The 23,945-nt window shown below is 50.2% G+C and overlaps 1 protein-coding gene across 8 annotated transcripts in view; it reads right to left on the bottom strand.

Moving 5' to 3' along the window:
* The window catches only part of UBAP2 (ubiquitin associated protein 2), a 230,400-nt gene extending 207,034 nt beyond the window's left edge, over positions 1-23,366 (bottom strand). For 6 of the 8 annotated variants that reach the window (XM_075327077.1, XM_075327108.1, XM_075327097.1 and 3 more), the window contains exon 1: positions 23,109-23,186. The gene's annotated coding sequence lies outside the window, so the exon portion shown is untranslated. Of the gene's footprint in view, positions 1-23,108; positions 23,187-23,279 lie in introns of those variants that run through there. The other 2 variants (XM_075327133.1, XM_075327139.1) reach the window with 1 other exon arrangement.
* Positions 23,367-23,945: the final 579 nt, after the last annotated feature.

Genomic DNA, 23,945 nt, shown 5'->3' with positions numbered 1-23,945 from the left:
CTATGCACGAACGATGGCTGCAGCGTGTACTAAGCAGCGTGACACCTCAGCAGGAGGGACACTGAGGAGCTGTCAATCAGGCTAGGTGGGGGCAGATATGATGAATTGTCAGAGTCAGTACATACGTCTCGTCAGGTCTAACAGATCTATATAATGTATGCAGTTTACATTTTGAGATATGACGAAAGATCCACTACCACCTCCCGTAGATAAGGATATATGGGTGAGCTGTGCAAATTAACGGTATTTTCAAAAACGTACAAGAAGTGTAAGCTGAGGCATGACCACAGCAGCCGACTGCCCTGGTGACATTCTGTTTATGGACAAGGGTGGGGGATCTATATGAGAAAGTGCAAAGTAATCGCAGAAACTTTATTGCTCTCCATTGGGAATCCAAGTTTCCAATTAAAGGCATTATCTGGGACTTTTAGGGGGTTTTTGCTATGAAACTAAGAACTTATCAGCATCTGCTGGTTCAGCCCTGCGGGCGATCTGTTACGGCTCATAGGACCTGCTTCCACTGACATCACATCGACAGAGCAGCTTCTTCTCTAATGCTCTGTTCTGTGGAGAGGGCGCCATGGCCGAGGTCAAGCTGATTGACAGCTGGATCCATGGACATAAGTAGTGAGAAGCCGGCCATCAATCAGCACTATGTCGACTGCGATGCCCCGAAGACAGAGGAGAACATTAGAGAAAGAAATGCGCTGATGACGCAAAGTCAAAAGGAAACAGGAGACTGAGCCGACATAGATCATCACAGAACAGGCAGAAAGTTTGTAACCCAATAGCAATCCCCCCCCCCCCAAACAAACAGATAACCCCTTTAAGTTTCAGTACTTTTTCCCCCCTAAGCCCTCCTATGTATATGATGTGGTCCAAGTGTATTAAAATACTTACTTTCACCATCTTCTCCAGTTTCCGGCCAGTCCACTTGTGGCCCAAGTGACCTCAAAACAGACAAGACGTCTCACTCGGTGTGAGGGGGAGGGGTGCAGAAGTCGCTTTCTTAAGGGTCACATCTCACTAAGTGACATCGCTGCCGAGTCACGTTTTTTGTGACACAACAGCCATCTTGCTAGCGATGTCGCTGTGTGTGACATCCAGCAACAACCTGGTCCCTGCTGTGAGGTCGCCGGTCGTTGCTAAATGTCCTGGACCATTTTTTGGTCGTTGCTCTCCCGCTGTGAAGCGCACATCGCTGTGTGTGACAGTGACAGAGCAACAACTGAATGTGCAGTGAGCAGGCTTCTGTGGACGCTGGTAACCAAGGTACATTATGGGTAACCAAGCAAAGGCTTTGCTTGGTTACCCGATATTTACCTTGATTACCAGCGTCCGCAGCTTCTAGAAGCCGGCTCCCTGCTCCCTGCACACGTAGCCAAGGTACAAATCGGGTAACTATAAGCAAACCGCTTTACTTAGTAACCCGACGTGTACTATGGTCACAAGCACAGGGTCGTTACACAGGTCGCTGGTGGCTGATCTCTGATCGCTGTGGAGATCTGCTCGATTGACAGCTCACCAGCGACCATGTAGCGACGCTCCAGCGATCCCTGCCAGGTCAGATCGCTGGAGCGTCGCTTAGTGTGATGGTACCTTAATGGAAGTACATTAACAAAGAAGTGATTTCTGCACTACAAACAAATCCCTGTGAGCCGGCTCATGTGTTTTTAGGTTATGTGGGCCACAAGTGGACTGTCGAAGTGCCAGAAACTGGAAAAGATGGTGAACAGTAACTATTTTGATACACTTGCACTACACCACATACAGTGCCTTGTGAAAGTATTCAGCCCCCTTAAATTTTTAAACCTTTTCCCACATTTCAGGCTTCAAACAAAGATAAACATTTTAATGTTATGGTGAAGAATCAACAACAAGTGGGACACAATTGTGAAGATGAACGAAATTTATTGCTTATTTTAAAACTTCTATAAAAAATAAATAACTGAAAATTGGGGCGTGCAATATTATTCATCCCCTTTACTTTCACTGCAGCAAACTCACTCCAGAAGTTCATTGAGGATCTCTGAATGATCCAATGTTGTCCTAAATCAGGGGTGGGGACAACTTTTTATGCGGCCCCTGGGCACATTCCCGGTGACCGCTGTGCTCTGGCGGCAGCAGCGCTTTTCCCGGCTGCTTGCCCTTTAAATCCCACTGCTTGGTGCCCTGAGGGTAGATGCTAGAATGTATGGGCTCTATCCAGATCCTGACTTGCACGACCTGACTGCAGCCCATACATTCTAGGCTTAACCCCGGCCTGTGCTAGTGTGCTCTGGTGGGCGGGGTAAGCAGCACGCTGCGATAAATTCACAGAAGAGCTGCAGCAGATTACCAGCCTCCCGGACCTGTGTTGTGTGTGTGACTCCTCCCCCACCCCAGTACTGTGAGTACTCAACCCATCGCTGCCCCCCCTCGCTCAGTGCAGTGTGTACCCCCCAGTGTAGTGTGTACCCCCCAGTGCAGTGTGTACCTGCTAGTACAGTGTGTACCCCTAGAACTGTATACCCCCCTAGTACAGTGTGTACCCCCCTAGTACAGTGTGTACCCCCCCACTGCTGTTCATGACCCCCTAGTGCTGTCTGTACCCCCTGGGTGATGTCTATGCTCCCCCAGTGCTGTTTGCACCGCCTAATGCTGTCCATGCTGCCACCAGTGCTGTCCATGCCACAGTCAGTGCTGTCTGTGCCCCCCTTATGCTGTCTGTGCTCACCAGTGTTGTGTGCCACCCCTCAGTACTGTGTACCCACAAGTGCTCTGTACTCACCACTGCTGTCTATGCCCCCCAGTCCATGCCCTTTTGGTGATACCTATGCTCCCCCAGTCCTGTCTGTGTCTCCCTAGTGCTGCCACCTAGTGCAGTCCGTGCTGCCACCTAGTGTAGTCCGTGCTGCCACCTAGTGCAGTCCGTGCTGCCACCTAGTGCAGTCCTTGTCCCCAGTCATGTCTGTGCCACCGCCAGGGCTGTCCATGCCCCAGCCCCTCCTGTGATGTATATGCCCCAGCCCCTCCTGTGATGTATATGCCCCAGCCCCTCCTGTGATGTATATGCCCCAGCCCCTCCTGTGATGTATATGCCCCAGCCCCTCCTGTGATGTATATGCCCCAGCCCCTCCTGTGATGTATATGCCCCAGCCCCTCCTGTGATGTATATGCCCCAGCCCCTCCTGTGATGTATATGCCCCAGCCCCTCCTGTGATGTATATGCCCCAGCCCCTCCTGTGATGTATATGCCCCAGCCCCTCCTGTGATGTATATGCCCCAGCCCCTCCTGTGATGTGTACTCCCAGTGTCTCCTGTAATTTATGCGCCCCAGACCCTCCTGTGATGTATATGCCCCCAGCATCTTCAGACCGAGACAAACCTGGAAAAGCAGCTGTGAGAAACAAGATGATCACAATCACTGAACATCACAGCCGCACCAAAGAGAAGCAGCTCCTGCCTCCACAGTAGAGGTGAGTTAATTAATGGTGAGTTAATTAATCGTTTGACCAAATATAGCAGTGTTATTTTTCAAGTTGATAATGTTGTGCGGCCACCAAAGGTTAGTAGGACATTCCAAATGGCCCCCGGCAGTAAAAAAGCTTCCCCAACCCTGTCCTAAATGACTGATTATGATAAATATAATCTACTTGTGTGTAATCAAGTCTCCGTATAAATGCATATGCTCTGTGATAGTCTCAGTGTTCTGTTTAAAGCACAGATAGCATCATGAAGACCAAGGAACACAACAGGTAGGTCCGTGATACTGTTGTAGAGAAGTTTAAAGCTGGATTTGGTTACAAAAAGATTTCCAAAACTCTAAGGCCATGTGCACACAGTGCATTTTTGCGCGTTTTTCGGGTGCGTTTTTGGCCTCAAAACTGCATGACTTTGCTTCCCCAGCAAAGTCTTTGAGTTTTCATTTTTGCTGTTCGCACACAACTTTTTTTTTTCAAAGCTGCGTTTTTGAGCTTAAGAAAAAAAATGGACACGTCAATTCTTTCCTGCGTTTTACCCCCATGCATTGCATTGGAAAAACGCAGAAAAACGCAGAGATCAAAAACGCAGTAAAACGCAGCCAAAAACGCACCAAATCGAGGTAAAAACGCATGCGTGTTTTTGCCGTGGTTTTTTGCCGCGGGTGCGTTTTTGTGTGTTTTTAGCGGCCAAAAACGCACAAAAACGCAGCGTCAAAAAAACGCAGCGTGTGCACATAGCCTACACATCCCAAGAAGCAAGCACTGTGCAAGCGATCATATTGAAATGGAAGGAGTGTCATACCACTGCAAATCTACCAAGACCCGGCCGTCCATCCAAACTTTTATCTCAAACAAGGAGAAGACTGATCAGAGATGCAGCCAAGAGGCCCATGATCACTCTGGATGAACTGCAGAGATCTACAGCTGAGGTGGGAGAGTCTGTCCATAGGACAACAATCAGTCGTACACTGCACAAATCTGGCCTTTTATGGAAGAGTGGCAAGAAGAAAGCCATTTCTCAAAGATATCCATAAACAGCGTTGTTTAAGGTTTGCCACAAGCCACCTGGGAGACACCAAACATGTGGAAGAAGGTGCTCTGGTCAGATGAAACTAAAAGCAAGCTGTTTGGGCACAATGCCAAACGATATGTTTGGTGTAAAAGCAACACAGCTCATCACCCTGAACACACCATCCCCACTGTCAAACATAGTGGTGGCAGCATCATGGTTTGGGCCTGCTTTTCTTCAGCAAGGAGAGGGAAGATGGTTAAAATTGATGGGAAGATGAATGGAGCCAAATACAGGACCATTCTTGAAGAAAACCTGTTGGAGTCTGCAAAAGACCTGAGACTGGGACGGAGATTTGTCTTCCAACAAGACAATGATCCCAAACAAAGCAAAATCTACAATGGAATAGTTCACAAATAAATGTATCCAGGTGTTAGAATGGCCAAGTCACAGTCCAGACCTGAATCCAATCGAGAATCTGTGGAAAGAGCTGAAAACTGCTGTTCACAAACGCTCTCTAAACAACCTCACTTAGCTCCAGCTGTTTGCAAAGGAAAAATGGGCAAGAATTTCAGTCTCTCGATGTGCAAAACTGATAGACATACCCCAAGCGACGTGCAGCTGTAATCGCAGCAAAAAGGGGGTGCTACAAAGTATTAACTTAAAAGGGGATGAATAATAATGCACGCCCCAATTTTCAGTTATTTACCTTTTAAAAAAGTTTAAAATAAGCAATACATTTTGTTCAACCTCACAATTGTCTCCCACTTGTTGTTGATTCTTCACCAGAACATTAACATTTTTATCTTTATATTTGAAGCCTAAAATGTGGGAAAAGGATGAAAAATTCAAGGGGTCGAATACTTTTGCAAAGCACTGTACATAATTTACACGGTATGGGGGGGGGGGTAAATTACTGCAACATCAGCTAATAAGGCATTTCTAGTGTATATAGATATCATAGAAGAGGGTCCCCCAACTTTGTAGCATCGGCTTTAGAGTGCTCAATGTAATTTGTACAACGTACAAAAACAAACCTACAAAGCCCAATATCTTCTAAAGAAGGGAATTTTGTTACTTACCGTAAATTCCTTTTCTTCTAGCTCTTATTGGGAGACCCAGACGATTGGGGTATAGCTACTGCCCTCTGGAGGCCACACAAAGCACTACACCAAAAGTGCAAGGCCCCTCCCCCTCTGGCTATACCCCCCCGTGGTATCACGGGTTCTCCAGTTTTAGTGCCAAAGCAAGAAGGAGGAAGCCAATAACTGGTTTAAACAAATTAACTCCGAATAACATCGGAGAACTGAAAAACCGTTCAACATGAACAACATGTGTACCCGCAAACAACAAAAAAACATCCCGAAGGACAACAGGGCGGGTGCTGGGTCTCCCAATAAGAGCTAGAAGAAAAGGAATTTACGGTAAGTAACAAAATTCCCTTCTTCTTCAGCGCTCTATTGGGAGACCCAGACGATTGGGACGTCCAAAAGCTGTCCCTGGGTGGGTAAAGAAATACCTCATGTTAGAGCTGCAAAACAGCCCTCCCCTATGGGGGTGTCACTGCCGCCTGCAGGACTCTTCTACCTAAGCTGGCATCCGCCGAAGCATAGGTATGCACCTGATAATGCTTGGTGAAAGTGTGCAGACTGGACCAGGTAGCTGCCTGGCACACCTGTTGAGCCGAAGCCTGGTGACGTAATGCCCAGGACGCACCCACGGCTCTGGTTGAGTGGGCTTTTAGCCCTGAAGGAACCGGAAGCCCCGCAGAACGGTAGGCTTCAAGAATTGGTTCTTTGATCCATCGAGCCAGGGTGGCTTTAGAAGCCTGCAACCCCTTGCGCGGACCAGCGACAAGGACAAAAAGTGCATCGGAACGGCGTATGGGCGCCGTGCGGGAAATGTAGATTCTGAGTGCTCTCACCAGATCTAGCAAACGTAAGTCCTTTTCATACCGGTGAACCGGATGAGGACAAAAAGAAGGCAAGGAAATATCCTGATTAAGATGAAAAGAGGATACGACCTTAGGAAGAAACTCCGGAATGGGGCGCAGCACAACCTTGTCCTGGTGGAACACCAGGAAGGGAGCCTTGGATGACAGAGCTGCCAGCTCAGACACTCGCCGAAGCGATGTGATGGCAACAAGAAACGCCACTTTCTGCGACAGCCGAGAAAAGGAAACTTCCTTCAGAGGCTCGAAGGGCGGCTTCTGGAGAGCAACTAGTACCCTGTTCAGATCCCATGGATCTAACGGTCGCTTGTACGGGGGCACAATATGACAGACCCCCTGCAGGAACGTGCGCACCTTAGGAAGACGTGCTAGACGCTTCTGAAAAAACACGGATAATGCCGAAACTTGCCCTTTAAGGGAGCTGAGCGACAAGCCCTTTTCTAACCCCGATTGCAGGAAAGAAAGAAACTTGGGTAATGCAAATGGCCAGGGAGACACTCCCTGGGCCAAGCACCAGGATAAGAAAATCTTCCACGTTCTGTGGTAGATCTTAGCAGAATTCGACTTTCTAGCTTGTCTCATTGTGGCAATCACTCCTTGAGATAATCCTGCAGATGCTAGGATCCAGGACTCAATGGCCACACAGTCAGGTTCAGGGCCGCAGAATTCTGATGGAAAAACGGCCCTTGGGACAGTAAGTCTGGTCGGTCTGGCAGTGACCACGGTCGACCGATCGTGAGATGCCACAGATCCGGATACCACGACCTCCTCGGCCAGTTTGGAGCGACGAGTATGATGCGGCTGCACTCGGATCTGATCTTGCGTAGCACTCTGGGCAAGAGCGCCAGAGGCGGAAACACGTAAGGGAGCTGAAACTGCGACCAATCTTGAACCAAGGCGTCTGCCGCCAGAGCTCTTTGATCGCGCGACCTCGCCATGAATGCCGGGACCTTGTTGTTGTGCCGGGATGCCATTAGGTCGACGTCCGGCACTCCCCAGCGGCGACAGATTTCCTGAAACACGTCCGGGTGAAGGGACCATTCCCCTGCGTCCATGCCCTGGCGACTGAGGAAGTCTGCTTCCCAGTTTTCTACGCCTGGGATGTGAACCGCGGATATGGTGGATGCTCTGTCCTCCACCCACATTAGAATGCGCCGGACTTCTTGGAAGGCTTGCCGACTGCGCGTCCCTCCTTGGTGGTTGATGTATGCCACCGCTGTGGAGTTGTCCGATTGGATTCGGATCTGCTTTCCTTCCAGCCACTGCTGGAAGGCCAGTAGGGCAAGATACACTGCTCTGATTTCCAGAACATTGATCTGAAGGGTGGACTCCTGCGGAGTCCACGTCCCCTGAGCCCTGTGGTGGAGAAACACTGCTCCCCACCCCGACAGACTCGCATCTGTCGTAACTACTGCCCAGGATGGGGGCAGAAAGGATCTTCCCTGAGATAATGAGGTGGGAAGGAGCCACCATTGTAGAGAGTCCCTGGCCGTCTGGGAAAGCGAGACTTTCCTGTCCAGGGACGTTGACTTCCCGTCCCATTGGCGGAGAATGTCCCATTGAAGTGGGCGCAGATGAAACTGCGCAAAGGGAACTGCTTCCATGGCTGCCACCATCTTCCCTAGGAAATGCATGAGGCGCCGCAAGGGATGCAACTGGCCCTGCAGAAGAGATTGCACCCCTGTCTGCAGTGACCGCTGCTTGTCCAGCGGAAGCTTCACTATCGCTGCTAGAGTATGAAACTCCATGCCAAGATACGTTAGTGACTGAGTCGGTGATAGGATCGACTTTGGAAAGTTGATGATCCATCCGAAAGACTGTAGAGTCTCCAGCGTAGCATTCAGGCTGTGCTGACATGCCTCCTGAGAGGGAGCTTTGACCAATAAGTCGTCTAGGTAAGGGATCACCGAGTGTCCCTGAGAGTGCAAGACTGCTACCACCGCCGCCATGACCTTGGTGAAGACCCGTGGGGCTGTCGCCAGACCAAATGGAAGAGCTACGAACTGAAAATGGTCGTCTCCTATCACAAAACGTAGAAAACGTTGATGTTCTGTAGCAATTGGCACGTGGAGATAAGCATCTTTGATGTCTATTGAGGCAAGGAAGTCTCCTCTGGACATTGAGGCAATGACAGAGCGGAGGGTTTCCATCCGGAACCTCCTGGCGTGCACATGTTTGTTGAGCCGTTTTAGGTCCAGAACAGGACGGAACGAGCCGTCCTTTTTTGGAACCACAAAGAGATTGGAGTAAAACCCTTGCCCTTGTTCCTGAGGAGGGACTGGGATAACCACTCCTTCCGCTTTTAGGGAATCCACCGCCTGCAACAGAGCATCTGCTCGGTCTGGATGTGGGGAGGTTCTGAAGAACCGAGCTGGAGGACGAGAATTGAACTCGATTCTGTACCCGCGAGACAAAATGTCCGTCACCCACCGGTCTTTGACCTGTGACATCCAAATGCCGGAAAAGCGGGAGAGCCTGCCCCCGACCGGCGATGCGGAGGGGGGGGGCTGGAAGTCATGAGGTAGCCGCTTTGGAAGCGGTACCTCCATTTGCTTTCTTGGGGCGTGTGTGAGTCCGCCACGAATCTGAGTTTCTTTGCGTCCTCTGAGTCCCTTTGGACGAGGTAAATGGTGTCTTGCCCGAACCTCGAAAGGACTGAAACCTCTGCTGCCACTTTTTCTGCTGAGGTTTGGATGTTCTGGGTTGTGGTAAAGAGGAGTCTTTACCCTTGGACTGCTTAATGATGTCAGCCAATGGCTCGCCAAACAGTCTATCTCTAGACAAAGGCAAACTGGTTAAACATTTTTTGGAACCAGCATCTGCTTTCCAGTCCTTTAACCACAAGGCTCTGCGCAAAACTACCGAATTGGCGGACGCCATTGAGGTGCGACTGGTAGATTCTAGGACCGCATTGATAGCGTAAGACGCAAACGCCGACATCTGCGTGGTAAGGTGCGCCACTTGCGGCACTGCTGGATGCATGATAGCATCCACTTTTGCTAAGCCAGCTGAAATAGCCTGGAGTGCCCATACGGCTGCGAATGCCGGAGCAAACGACGCGCCTATAGCTTCATAGACAGATTTTAACCAAAGGTCCATCTGTCTGTCATTGGCATCTTTAAGTGAAGCGCCATCCTCCACTGCAACTATGGATCTAGCTGCAAGTTTGGAAATCGGGGGGTCTACCTTTGGACACTGTGTCCAGCGCTTGACCACCTCAGGGGGGAAAGGGAAACGCGTATCTTTAGATCGTTTAGAGAAACGCCTTTCTGGGTGAGCGTCGTGCTTCTGGATTGATTCTCTGAAGTCAGAGTGATCTAACAAAGCACTCAATTTACGCTTGGGATAAAGGAAACGAAACTTTTCCTGCTCCGCAGCCGCCTCTTCTGCTGAAGGGGCTGGGGGAGAAATATCCAACAGCCTATTGATGGCTGAGATAAGGTCGTTTACCATGGCATCCCCATCCGGGGTATCCAGGTTGAGAGGGGTTCCAGGAGTGGATTCCTGATCACTCTCATCAGACACATCACAGGGAGACTGATTGCGCTGAGACCCTGAGCAGTGTGAAGACGTCGAGGGTCTTTCCCAGCGAGCTCGCTTAGGGTGGCTGGGGCCATCATCTGAGTCATAATCCTCGGCCTGAGAAGCCGGGGACCCCCCTGTGGGCTGGATACATTCCAAGTAAGGGGGACCTGAGGACAGAGGCCTCGCCGTGCCCAGAGACTGCGCCCCATGCATAGATTGCAAGGTCTCAAGGATTTTTGCCATAGATACAGACATATTATCTGCAAAAACTGCAAAGTCTGTCCCTGTCACCGGGGCAGAACTTACAAGCGTCTCAGCCTGGGTCGCTACCTCTCCTGACTCCGGTTGGCGAAGCAGCACCGGGTCGGAGCATTGCACACAATGGGGGTCATCGGAGCCTGCTGGTAGATTAGCCCCACATGCAGCACACGCAGTATACACAGCCCTTTTTGCCTTGGCCGCCTTGCGTTTTGAGGATGACATGTTGCTGCTTCCACAGAGCGATCTGGGATATGCAGCCAGAAGCGCACCTCACAGTGCAAGTAATACAATAACTATATATCTGTACCCAGTACACTGATACACAGTGAGGCACTAGAGGGACCAGCACAGAAAAATCGCTTACCGCCCGCTTAAAAAGCGGGTGTGTGGTCGCCAGATAGCCCCTAGTCCAGGTCTCCCAGAGCCTTGCGTCCTTCCTCCAGCCAGGCATGCATGTAATGGCTGCCGGCGTCTCGAGAGAGGAAGGGGGGCGGGCCCTGGGCGTTCCTGGCCAAGAGCGGGAAGCCTGCTTCCCTCTGTGCCAAGAGAGAGGGCTGGAGCATGTAAAACAGGCTCCAGCCCTCGTCGCTGCTAGCGAACAGCGTCTCTCCCCTACCCTGAATGACAGGGTGGGGGCGGGAACGAAACGGAGCTGTCGGCGTCCTAGGCCCAAAAAGCCGGGGACTAAAGTTATAACCGCCGCCGCCGTAAAAGCGCGGACGGCGGATCCCCGGCGCACCACAAGTCACAGCAGCGCCGCCCGGTCCAGAGGGGGTCGGCGCTGCGTTCCCAAACACAAACAATCCCCCAGTAATCTGTAGGGACACTAACTCCAACATTGCGGTCCCCGGCGCACTACAACACCCAGCCAGCCCGGAGTGTGTCTGTGCCTGCCGGGGACACAGAGTACCTGTATGATGCAGGGCCTGTCCCTGATCGTACTCCTGCTCCGAATCCATCAGGTTCTAATGGGTCTGTGGATGGAGCCCGGCATCAGAGCTGAGAGGCCGGCAGGATCCCACTTCCACAGAGCCCTACCAGGGGATGTGGAAGGAAAACAGCATGTCAGGCTCCAGCCCTGTACCAGCAATAGGTACCTCAACCTTACAACACCATCCAGGGGTGAGAAGGGAGCATGCTGGGGACACTATATGTGTCCTCTTTTCTTCCATCCGAAACAGTCAGCAGCTGCTGCTGACTAAAATCTGTGGAGCTATGCATGGAATGTCTGACCTCCTTCGCACACAAAGCTAAAACTGGAGAACCCGTGATACCACGGGGGGGTATAGCCAGAGGGGGAGGGGCCTTGCACTTTTGGTGTAGTGCTTTGTGTGGCCTCCAGAGGGCAGTAGCTATACCCCAATCGTCTGGGTCTCCCAATAGAGCGCTGAAGAAAGTCATAATTTCCAGCTTGAAGACGACTGATGTAATAATACATTAAAGGAGTATTCTGACCAGAAGCATTTATCGCCTATCCGCTAGATAGGGTATAGGTGCTAGATTATATTGCCAATACAAAAAGGCCCCCATTCATCATTCCCAATTATGAAACGTTATCTGGAGCCCTGCTTCTCCCTCACTGATTGGTTATTTAGCATCTATCCAGGTCATAGGAGATATATACATGCCCTTTATCCAAAATAGCCACAATTAAATTTAAGGGGGTAACAGCTGTCAGCAAACGTCCCCAGCAGCAGAACAGAGGATGATCGTGTGTTACTAGTAAAGGAGGTTGTTTTCTGGATTGAGTGGGGGTCTCTGCAATCTGATCCATCAAACACGCATTAATCTTCTATTCTGTGATAACCGTTTACAGAACAACCCCTTTAAAAGGAACCTGTCAGGGCCCCTGGGCACAAAGAAGCACGAACAGTTATGTGCACATTTCTATAATCACTGCCTAACAGAACCAGCATATAGTGGCATACAAACAGATCCTTAGAAAAAAGTATTGCGTTTATGAGATGCTAATGAGGATGGTGACTAGTCGCAGTGGCGTAAGTTCCCTGGCTAGTCAGCCCACTTAGCATGTTATCATGCCGCTGTTGGTGTGATACCATGTTTTACAACGCCCAGAGTCATCTGCATCTCTATACAAAGCCTATGCACAGCTTTGTATCTCTCAGCATTGAGCATCTCAGACGCCGGATGTGTGCACCCAGGCTTCATAGATGCTCACTGCGCATGCTTGAACGTCGGCCGTATTTACGGTCATGCGCACTGCTCTGAAGCTGGGTGTACGGGTCCTGCCTTCAGGGAGGGGTTGTGCGCATGACCGAAAACGCTGCGACTTCTGATAATGCGCAGTGAGACTCTCTGAAGCCAGGGTGAGTATACCCGGCATCAGACATACTCAATGCTGAGATAAGAAGCCCAGCTTTGTATAGAAATGCAGAGGACGCTGGGCATTGACATGAGATGCAGAGGACGCTGGGTATTGACATGAGATGCAGGGGACGCTGGGCATTGACATGAGATGCAGGGGACGCTGGGCATTGACATGAGATGCAGGGGACGCTGGGCATTGACATGAGATGCAGGGGACGCTGGGCATTGACATGAGATGCAGGGGACGCTGGGCATTGACATGAGATGCAGGGGACGCTGGGCATTGACATGAGATGCAGGGGACGCTGGGCATTGACATGAGATGCAGGGGACGCTGGGCATTGACATGAGATGCAGGGGACGCTGGGCATTGACATGAGATGCAGGGGACGCTGGGCATTGACATGAGATGCAGGGGACGCTGGGCATTGACATGAGATGCAGGGGACGCTGGGCATTGACATGAGATGCAGGGGACGCTGGGCATTGACATGAGATGCAGGGGACGCTGGGCATTGACATGAGATGCAGGGGACGCTGGGCATTGACATGAGATGCAGGGGACGCTGGGCATTGACATGAGATGCAGGGGACGCTGGGCATTGACATGAGATGCAGGGGACGCTGGGCATTGACATGAGATGCAGGGGACGCTGGGCATTGACATGAGATGCAGGGGACGCTGGGCATTGACATGAGATGCAGGGGACGCTGGGTATTGACATGACATGCAGGGGACGCTGGGTATTGACATGACATGCAGGGGACGCTGGGTATTGACATGACATGCAGGGGACGCTGGGCATTGACATGAGATGCAGGGGACGCTGGGTATTGACATGAGATGCAGGGGACCCTGGGTATTGACATGAGATGCAGGGGACGCTGGGTATTGACATGAGATGCAGGGGACGCTGGGTATTGACATGAGATGCAGGGGACGCTGGGCATTGACATGAGATGCAGGGGACCCTGGGCATTGTAAAGCATGGTATCACACCCACAGAGGCATGATAACATGCTAAGTGGGCAAACTAGTCCCTGGGCTCATTAGCATCTCATAAACAGTCTTTATAAATACATTTTCTAGATCTGTTTATGTATGCTTCTATATGCTGGGGCAGTTAGGGATTATAGATATGAACCCAGAACTGTTTGTGGTTCTTGGTGCATATTGGACCTAACAGGTTCTCTTTAAGTATTCCTCAAAGTTAAATATATACTGTAATAGCAATGGTGCACATCCTGCAGCCCACAATACCATGCTGCGCAGCCCCCAACCATCAGGCTGGCAGTGTCAGCACAGCATGACCAGCCCTTACCAGCAGCGTGCATGGAGTGCTGTAATTATGCTCTTTATACCACCCCTTCTGGCCCTTTATAAAAGGAATTCTGATGCCGTACTGACGGAGTACCTGCACAATCACCCCATTACTCAAGCAGGTAAGTTACGGTACATTTTTTATTCCCTTGGTTTGCTGTGCGTGTCTCAGATGAGAGTACCTCCATTTACAGTACATTGTGGCCCTTGGAGTGGCAAGATCTAACAGAGTGGCCATTGAAATTGGAAAGGTTTGTGCACTCCGGGTTACAGGTAACGTCAGAGGGACCTGTGACAGTTAAAGGGGTATTCCATGGTCACAGTTTTATGCCATGATGGTCTCAGGCCAGCATCAATCTTAAGAACGGGGCTTTGTCTTATGCCACAGTGAGTGGTCGCGAAGGCATGGATATCTCTGTGGGAGTTCCATAAATAGCCCAGCCCAGCACAAGGGCTATTTTCAGAGTTTCCAAAGAAATGAAGGCAGCCCCTCTCCATTCATGGTGGGGGAAAGAGCAGGGAACAAGGCAAAGAGTCAAGAAGCCACCAAGAGCCAATAACAGTAATTGAAGGAATTTTTGCAGCTAAACCTAAATATCTATATAATATGGTTGAGCACTAAAACGCTTGAATGCTCATTACTCGATTGGAGCTGGTCAGATGGGCTTGACGCGAGCAACGAGCATTATTGAAAGTCCTCACCTACTGTATCCTCACCCATCCCCTGTAGACTGTGAGCCCTCGCGGGCAGGGACCGCTCTCCTCCTGTACCTGTCTGTGCCTTGTATTGTTTATGATTATTGTACTTGTCCCTATTATGTACACCCCTTTCACATGTAAAGCGCCATGGAATTGATGGCGCTATAATAATAAAAAAGTCAGTGACTGGCCCATTCAAGTCTCCACAAACATACAGCCAGCCATAAATAAAGCAATTCTGGAGGGAGGGGGTTTGTTTTGGTCCGGCCATGCTACGTCAGAGAATGTTGTTTTATCCTCCGAGAAAGCTATTCACAGTATGCGAATGGCTCTCCCTGGGGTGTCTGCACACAGACGAACCATCCAAGCACCCACCCGCGATAATCAGCCGAGCTCCTCAAGTACCCGAGCACCCCAGTGCTCAATCGAGTAACGAACAAACTCGCTCATCACAATCTATCGCACTCCAGTGTGTACTATGCACACTGTCATAATTCAGCTGCTGTAGGCTCGAGCTGTCATCACATGACTGCAAGTATGCGATTTAAATAGTTGCAACCTGTTTCCTCTTCTTTTCTTTCTTCTGAAGCTACCAACAGAGCAGAATCCTGACACTGTGCATGTTGCACACTTTAAAAAAAAAAAACTAATCTGCATTACTATACACGCACTACAAAAATGCAGATGCGGGTGTACCTGATGAGTATTTGGAGCAGAAGACACTGCAGGAAACTGCCAGCTGTGTTTTTTCCTTTAGGCTACATACGCACGCTGCATTTTTTTTGTCGCGTTTTTGGTGCAGTTTTGTTGTCAGACCTTTCTGACATCTGACTTCCAAGCAAAGTCTATGACAAGTCAGAGTTGCTATGCTCATGTTGCAGTTTGTCAGCATTTTTTTTTACAAAAGTCTGCGACAAAAAAGAAGCATGTCACCCATTGAAATCAATGAGGGTATCAAAAACACATGCTATCAAATTGGTGCATTTTGCATACGTTTTACCCGCGGTTTTGTCAACAAAAACACGTCTCAACAACTTAGTTCCAGAATGATAAAATCAATGCTGGAGTGATTTTGTAATGTCGGTGTCTGTGTCTCGCTCTCTCTAAAAGCACTACATACTCACCGATCTCCGGCTGTCACACTGCTCCCGCGGCCACTCATCTTCTTCCGGACTTGCTCATTAGCCTCATACATATTCACTCCTCCCTCCGTCTGTGATTGGTTGCAGTCAGACGTGCCCCCATGCTGAGTGACAGATGTCTGCAACCAATCACAGCCGCCCGTGGACATGTCTACATCGTACAGTACACTTCAGTAGCGTCCTGAACCTCACAGCAGTGAACATGTGACGTCATTGCTGCGGCACACGCCATACTGCGGGACCCGTAGCTGTGATGTCAGGGGTTCACCCCAGTTCATTCTGATCGCTGCGACTGTCTGTACTCACAGCTGGCAGTCATGCAGTATGGCCGCTAGCTGTGACAGGACAGGGATGAAGCAAAGCTGAATCGCCGTGGGACCTAGTGTGGATTACTTCGGACCTGGAGGGGTGTTTAGGGGTTAATAAAGTGTTGATAGAGGGTGGCTTTTTATTTTATTTCAAATAAAGGATTTTTTGGCTGTTTTTGGTTATTTACTTTCACTTACAGATTAATCGTGGGGGGTCTCAGACGCCTGACATCACTTACCTAGCTATGGGCTGCCATTGACCACTTATTACCCCGAATGCCACTGCACCAGGGCAAAATCGGGAAGAGCTGGGTCCACAGCCAGAATTGGCGCATCTTATGGATGCCTCACTTCTGGGGCGGCTGTGGGCTGCTATTGTTAGGCTGGAAAGGGCCAAATAATGATGGTCTTTCCCACCCTAATAATATCAGCCCCCAGTTGTCTGCTGTACCTCGGCTGGTATTAGAAAAATGGGGGGACCCACCTTTTGTTTTTTTTTTAAATAAATCAAATCATTAAAAGCCTGGGATCCCCTCTATTTTTCATAACCAGCCAAGGTACAGCAGACAGCTGAGGGTCGTGGCCTGAAGCTGCTGCTGTTCCTGTGCTAGATATGAAAAAGGGGGGGGGACCCCAAGTCTTCTTTTACCCCCCAAAAAAGAAAAAGCTAGCCAATTTGGCAATCCCTCCATCAAGCTATTCTGTTATTTCTTATTATCTAATCTATATGTTCTTATCTATTTTTTTCCTATCATTTATCCATTATCCTATATTTTGTTTCTCCTTTAAAAACCGCAATAACAAAAATGCATCAAAAACGCACCTACATTACAACCATTTTTTACATTTCCAGGCTCTCTCTGACAAGGTGCAGTTTTGGTTGCAGTTTGTGTGCTTGGGCTTGTTTGGTAGTTTTTGAGGCATCTGCTTCCCTACATATTTTTATTTATATATTTTTTTTAACTGCATGGTTTCCAAATGGAAGTCGCCTGAAGACTAGTCAGGTCCCTTTTTTAAGCAGTTTAATTGTTTTCAAAGCTATAAAAGGTCAAAAAGACTGAACATGTGCATAGAACGTAGTTTGGACATTGTAGTGTATAGGGTAATTCTTTTGAGCAATTTTGAGATTTTTTTAATACACTGCTGGAGTGAAACCTGTTAGCAGGATTTAGCACTAAAAAGTGGAGCCATAATAGTGCTATGATGCTCATTAAATGGAGACCTTCAGCCAAAGAATCCGATCTGTAGTAGTTTAATATTCTTCATCTAAAGTTTAATTTAATGAGCACAGTTGTGAATCAAGAAAGGACTTTGGGGTAGAGTCATCTTCTCCAACCCACTGTGTGCCTCCTTCGTTTCTTTTACAGGTCTCCGATTATTTATTGACCTGCCTCCTTTTTGAAATTCTACGCTGCCATCATTGTGGTATGCGGTGCGTGCGCAGTGTGATTCTGCATCCAATCTGCAAGTCCTCAATGAAGGACACATCTGCACAGATTGAGATTTCAGCTCAAGGACCTCTTCATTAAGCTGGAATCTTGATCTGTGCATGCGCCACCTTCATTTTATTGAAGACAGTCTGTAGAATCACACTGTACAAGGTCTTCAATAAAATGGCGCCGATGGCGGCGCATGTGCAGATCAAGATTTTAGCTCAATGAAGAGGTCAATGATCTGAAGTCTCCATCTGCGCCTGTGCCACCTCCGGCGCCATTTTTATTGAAGACCTGAAGAGTGGCCGCAGAATCACACTGCACACGCACCTCCTACTGTAATGATGGCAGCACAGAATTTCAAAAGGGAGGCAGGTCATTGAATAATCCGTGAACTGTAGAACAGAGGAGGAAGACTGGGAAGATCTTACCCCCAAGTCTTGCCACGATGCACAGAAGATACCAATAAATGAAACTTTAGAGGAAGATTTTTTCAACGACCATAGAATGGATTCCTTCATTGCAGAAATCCATTTAATCAGTATCACAGCACCATTAAGACCATGGTTTTACTTTATAGGGCTAAATTCTGCTGACAGGTTCTCTTTAAATTTAAGTCCGGTGTCTTGTACTTACTCTCCAGAGACTTCACCTTCTATCTCCGCCATTCCCAATGGTCTCCAGCGCTTTGTGACCTCCCGGCTGCTACAGTGTTTCATGGGGCGTGCCGGAGGTCGCAACGTAATGTAAGTCTACGAGAGCCTCGTTTGGGCATCGTTCTGGCTCTCATAGACTTGTATTGAGAGCTTATAACATAACTTACGATTTCCAGCCGGTCATAAGTTATGAGCTCAAGATGACGCTGTGACACTGATGCAGCACTAAATACGGATGAAAACTCGAGGTAGTGAGTATAAGACCAAGGGCAGAGGACGTAGCAGCATTGCAATCTGTTTGACCAAATTCCTTACCTAACCAGCACTATATAAGGTTATTCACTAAAATTATTTAAAAAAAAACAAAACAAACCACACACACACACACACCTCGCTTTCCTTATGCCAATTATCCTGTGACTAGTACCAAGGGGCCCTTTTCTATTATATCATGCCCATGGCCACGATAACATGATTTCCACGATACGGTGTCACTGCCAGCTCCTGGAAATCTTGCGCATGTGCGTGGCTCATTTTGGCAGAGTCAGTGCTCCTCAGAAGCAGGGTGGACGCTACCCAGCTTATATAGGTGCACTGCGCATGACCGGGAGTTCAGAAGTCGTGTATGTGAGCCGTCTGAACTTCAGGTCATGCACAGTGCGCCAAACGAAGCCGGAAAGCGTCCACCCTGCTTCTGAGACGCACTGACTCAGCCAAAATGAGCCACGCACATCCACGATACTTCCAGGAGCAGGCGGGGACGCCGGATCGTGATAATCACGCCCACCCGGGAGTGATACGGTAACATGAAAACAGGGCCAACTAGTCAGCTTCACTCTCCGCTCTTTCGGACAAAATCAGACATCCAGAGGAAGAGAGAGCAGAGATGTCTTCCAGATGACTGAGATGTCCGAAGGAAGGGAGAGTAAAGTGGACGTTGATTGTTATGTTACAAGAGCCCTGCAGCCAATGTCATGTGAGCCCCAGGAGAGCCTGCTTCGACACCTATGGAGCAGCATTCACAACAGAGGTGAAAATAGCTGTTATTATATAAGGGGGGGGGGGGAGACAGTGACTGACAATGCATTGTCCAAATAGTGGAAAACCCCTTTAAATGTAATGAGGGTCCCAGGTGATCAGTACATTACCCCCCTATGAAAGCCTATCTTGCAAACAACCCTTTAGGGCTGCTCGCTTTGATCTGCACACCTGAGCTATTCTAGTTAAAGTGAAGCTGACAGATGATACATGAGGTCTATGGACCGGGCAGCATCTATCAGGCACTGTCTGTATTATCTCGGCCAGGTATGTCTTAAGGCCCCGTCACACTAAGCAACATCGCTAGCAACATCGCTGGTAACGAACAACTTTTGTGACGTTGCTAGCGATGTTGCTGTGTGTGACATCCAGCAACAACCTGGCCCCTGCTGTGAGGTCGTTGGTTGTTGCTGAATGTCCTGGGCCATTTTTTAGTTGTTGCTGTCCTGCTGTGAAGCACAGATCGCTGTGTGTGACAGCGAGACAGCAACAACTAATGTGCAGTGAGCAGGGAGCCAGCTTCTGCTGAGGCTGGTAACTAATGTAAACATCGGGTAACCAAGAAGCCCTGTCCTTGGTTACCCGATATTTACCTTTGATACCAGCCTCCTCCGCTCTCACTGCCTGTGCTGCCGGCTCCTGCTCTGTGCACATGTAGCTGCAGCACACATCAGGTAATTAACCCGATGTGTGCTGTAACTAGGAGAGCAAGGAGCCAGCACTAAGCAGTGTGCGCTGCTCCCTGCTCTGTGCACATTTAGCTGCAGCACACATCAGGCAATTAACCCGATGTGTGCTGTAACTAGGAGAGCAAGGAGCCAGCGCTCAGTGTGCGCTGCTCCCTGCTCTGTGCACATTTAGCTGCAGCACACATCGGGTTAATTAACCTGATGTGTGCTGTAACTAGGAGACTGGGGGCTGGTCACTGGTTGCTGGTGAGCTCACCAGCAACTCGTGTAGCCACGCTCCAGCGATCCCTGCCAGGTCAGGTTGCTGGTGGGATCGCTGGAGCGTCGCAGTGTGACAGCTCACCAGCAACCTCCTAGCAACTTACCAGCGATCCCTATCGTTGTTGGGATCGCTGGTAAGTTGCTTAGTGTGACTGGACCTTTACTCTGCAGCATCTCATCTCATAGAGGAACATACTTTAAAATCCACCGAGGGCCGAGCCGCACGGGAGGATAGTCTAATAGGTGGATCCTCATCTTCTCCCCGTCCATTGACCTGGAGAGACACGTTTGTGCTTATACACGCACACAGGGAAGACATGTCACTCCAGGGCAGCGGACAGGGAGAAGCAGCTCGTCTTCTATGAGATGATGCGGAGTTAGACACATTTGGCTGAGATTATACAGCCAGTGCCATAAACATACTGTCTGTGGATCGGGCTGCATGTATCTGCTATCAGGTTCTCTTTAACAGGACTTGTGCATGATTCCAGACTAGAGATTAGCAAAGGCTCGAGCTCTACGGTGAGCATCTCACTGTGCTTCGGTCCATCTGATGCCCCGCTTTGTCCATGCTGCGGGATGTGTTTGTCTCAAATTTGACTTACAGTCAGCATTCTAAGCTGTATTGTTCACACAGAATTTTTTAAAATAAAAAAACAACACCACCCACCTCCAGAAATGTTTTGCTATGGACCAAAAGCAAAACATTTTCGGAGGTGGATGGGCAGTGTTAGTTTTTGTTTTTTTTTTTAAATTCTCCGTGAACAATACAGCTTAGAATACTGACCAAGTCATATTTGAGACAAACAAGCATCTCGCATTGCGGACAAAGCGGGCATCAGACAGAAGTACAGCGCGATAGTCACCACGGGGATTTTCACGTCATTTTCCAAGCCCAAACCCCGAGCCTCAAGCCTAAGGTTCGCTCATCTCTATTCCAGATGACAGTGTGCGCAGATTGTAAAGTCATCAGCACTGTTTCCATCTGATGTAGAATATGCTCTGGACACTACCAGATATGCCCTTTAAGGCCAAGCTGTGTGGAAAAAGAAAAAAAAAATACATGGTTCTCCTCTCCGGGGGTCCTTGTACCTGGGTACAAAGATACGGAGTGGCCTTCTGCGATGATTAAATTAAGACTGTGTGAGATATAATTACCCCAAGGGGCATCTATAAAAAGCCTTTACAGGGCCCATGTGGACTCCTATATGGAGTCCATTATTACAGAAACCCCATCGGAGAGTCTGTTATATCAGTGGTACTGTCGTACTACGGGGGGCGAATAAATATAGAGCCCCTATAATGACTAAATACAGACGCTGTTAAAACAACGGCCTTATATTCCTTGGGTGAAACAATCATGGGCCCCTACATGAAAGCTGCAAGACTTTTATAGGGTTAGTATATGAAGGGCTGTGTACACTAAGCAAAGAAGTCCCCAGACGCAATTTACCCCTGCGCGGCGACCCTGGGCACAGTGGGGACCCAGCTCTGAGACCTCTGCCACAGTGGGCACCCTGCTCTGGGACCTCTGCCACAGTGCGCACCCTGCTCTGGGACCTCTGCCACAGTGCGCACCCTGCTCTGGGACCTCTGCCACAGCGGGGCACCCTGCTCTGGGACCTCTGCCACAGCGGGGCACCCTGCTCTGGGACCTCTGCCACAGCGGGGCACCCTGCTCTGGGACCGCTGCCACAGTGGGCACCCTGCTCTGGGACCGCTGCCACAGTGGGCACCCTGCTCCGGGACCGCTGCCACAGTGGGCACCCTGCTCCGGGACCGCTGCCACAGTGGGCACCCTGCTCCGAGACCGCTGCCACAGTGGGCACCCTGCTCCGAGACCTCTGCCACAGTGGGCACCCTGCTCCGAGACCTCTGCCACAGTGGGCACCCTGCTCCGAGACCTCTGCCACAGTGGGCACCCTGCTCAGAGACCTCTGCCACAGTGGGCACCCTGCTCAGAGACCTCTGCCACAGTGGGCACCCTGCTCTGAGACCTCTGCCACAGTGGGGACCCTGCTCTGAGACCTCTGCCACAGTGGGGACCCTGCTCCGAGACCTCTGCCACAGTGGGGACCCTGCTCCGAGACCTCTGCCACAGTGGGCACCCTGCTCCGAGACCTCTGCCACAGTGGGCACCCTGCTCTGAGACCTCTGCCACAGTGGGCACCCTGCTCTGAGACCTATGCCACAGTGGGCACCCTGCTCTGAGACCTCTGCCACAGTGGGCACCCTGCTCCGAGACCTCTGCCACAGTGGGCACCCTGCTCCGAGACCTCTGCCACAGTGGGCACCCTGCTCCGAGACCTCTGCCACAGTGGGCACCCTGCTCTGAGACCTCTGCCACAGTGGGGACCCTGCTCTGAGACCTCTGCCACAGTGGGGACCCTGCTCTGAGACCTCTGCCACAGTGGGGACCCTGCTCCGAGACCTCTGCCACAGTGGGCACCCTGCTCTGAGACCTCTGCCACAGTGGGCACCCTGCTCTGAGACCTCTGCCACAGTGGGCACCCTGCTCTGAGACCTATGCCACAGTGGGCACCCTGCTCTGAGACCTCTGCCACAGTGGGGACCCTGCTCGGCCACCTCTGGTGCAGTGGGGCCCCTGCCCGCCCACAGTGGGGCCCTGTGCATTACTAGGGGCCGTCTCACATCCCGCGTCCTGCACAGGGGTCTCCTCCCTCCGGGCAGAGCCGTGGAGCCGGCGGGCAGGACTGCGGCACAATGCGGGGCTCCCCACCCTCCGGAGACCACACGGCGCCGGCCTGGCCCGCTCCCTTTGTCCAGTGACCGGGGAGGGAGGAGCCGCCGCCATCACTAGGCCGCAGACCACCCACCCCACTGCGGGCCTCACATATTGGGCCCCGCCACCAATCCAGCCCCGTGTCCGGTATTACCGGAGAAATTCCGGGAAAGCGAGAACTCGGTAACCTCGGTGCCCGGTGATTATATAACAGACAGTTAACCCCGTACACGACGCCCCCGGTTACTTGCCGTCCTCCTCCGCCGTCGCCGCCTCTTACCTGCAGCACAATGCGCCTCACAAAGCAGCAGCAGCAGCAACGGGCGCCGTCAACTGACTCCTCCCCCAGCGTCACCCGGCTGCGCCGACATCTTTCCCGGCCGTGACGTCACCCGTATGCGACAACCGCCGTATAACCGGAGAACTCTGTCGTTTCCTGGTTATTACTCACCGAGCCCGGTCCTCCGCGTCCTCACCTTCCTCTCTCCAACAGGAAAAGACGCTCGCCTTTCCTTCCTGTCTCTGTCTCGTCTGAGGGTAGGCGCGTCCTGATGACGTCAGCAACTGCGCTGCGCTGGTTGCTAGGGGTGACAATGCAGGGAGCCTGCCTGCGAGAGAGAAAGGAAGTGTCTGCCTCCTCCCTTTGTGTCCCTGCACAACACAATAACGTGCTCCTCCTCCTGCGGGGACTGCAAGTCACAGCATGTGCTGCGTCCTGGCTGACTAGTACCTTGTGCTGGGACTTATAGTTCCACAAGACTATTTAAAGGGGTTTTCTTATTTTACAACTACTAATAGTCATGTAATTGTGTGTACAATATATATATATATATATATATATATATATACACACACACAGACACTATGTATATATACTGTATATATCTACATATACACACTATATACCATATATATATATATATTCACTATATATATGTAATTTTAAATACATGTATATATACAGTCATATGAAACAGTTTGGGCACCCCTATTAATGTTAACCTTTTTTCTTTATAACAATTTGGGTTTTTGCAACAGCTATTTCAGTTTCATATATCTAATAACGGATGGACTGAGTAATATTTCTGGATTGAATTGATGGGCACCCTTATCAATT

This window comes from Anomaloglossus baeobatrachus, chromosome 1 (genome assembly GCF_048569485.1).
Source record: "Anomaloglossus baeobatrachus isolate aAnoBae1 chromosome 1, aAnoBae1.hap1, whole genome shotgun sequence".
Classification (NCBI taxonomy): Eukaryota; Metazoa; Chordata; class Amphibia; order Anura; family Aromobatidae; genus Anomaloglossus; species Anomaloglossus baeobatrachus.
This window is presented reverse-complemented; position numbering and strand designations above follow the sequence as displayed.